Genomic DNA, 1067 nt, shown 5'->3' on the forward strand with positions numbered 1-1067 from the left:
GGTAACTATCACCAGGAAGTCATGGTGCTGTCCTGAAACCTTGATGGGGTGTGATAGGAGTGTGCTTTACTTTTGTGGTCTTCTTCCAAAGCCATAATCCCAAACTGATCATGAGACCAAAAAGCATCCCAAGTCGAGGGGCATTCTATATAACATCCATCTGTGCTAAGCCACTTCAGTCTGTCGGACTCTTTGTGACTCTGTGGACTATAGCCCACCAGGCTCCTCTGCCCAAGGCATTCTCCAGGGAAGAATACTGGAGTGGGTGGAGTGGGTTGCCTTGCCCTCCTCCAGGGGATCTTTCTGACCCAGGGATCGAACCCTCATCTCTTATGTCTCCTGCATTGGCAGGTGGGTTCTTTACCACTGGTGCCACCTGGGAAGCCCAGTACCCATCTGGTGTTCTTCAAAAGTGTTAAGGTCATGGAAGACAAGAGAAGATTGAGAAATTTCTTCGGTGTTGGCTCACAGCCTCCGAAGTTCCCCTGCGGTGAAATTTGAAACTAATCCCATTACACAGAGGGCAAGGAGAGACCAGAGAAAGAGGCAGCCACTCCAGACTGGTGGTGTATTAAGCAAAGAAATTTACAAGGATTGTCTGGAGTGGCCACAATGTGAGTAAATCTTTACACCTGCCCTCTAGAATCTTAAAGGTTTATATAGAGAACCTAATTGGGCTTAGTTATGTACACCCTCCAGACAGCCTCAACAGCACATTACTCTCTCGAGGCTGTGTCCTTAAAGAAGGCTCCAACTGTGGGAACAGTGAGCAGAACACACATTCCAAGGACAAGGATGAGGGTGAGGCACCTCCAATTGCCAGAGTCCAGTTCCAGGGTCACCAGTGGTCACAACCTCTCAGTGACCTCCTTCAATGCACAGACCGGAAGAGACGAAGAAGACGTGACAATAAAATGCAGCACAATTGGCTACTGGAACAGGAAAAGAATATTAGTGGAAAAATAGATAAATACAAATAAAATATGCGGTTTAGTTGGTAGTGTTGTAGCAAGGTTAGCGTCTCCGTTTTGACACAGGAACCCTGTTTCATGTAAGTTGCGGCCTTA

This window comes from Oryx dammah, unplaced genomic scaffold, assembly GCF_014754425.2.
Source record: "Oryx dammah isolate SB20612 unplaced genomic scaffold, SCBI_Odam_1.1 HiC_scaffold_2, whole genome shotgun sequence".
In the NCBI taxonomy this organism is placed as follows: Eukaryota; Metazoa; Chordata; class Mammalia; order Artiodactyla; family Bovidae; genus Oryx; species Oryx dammah.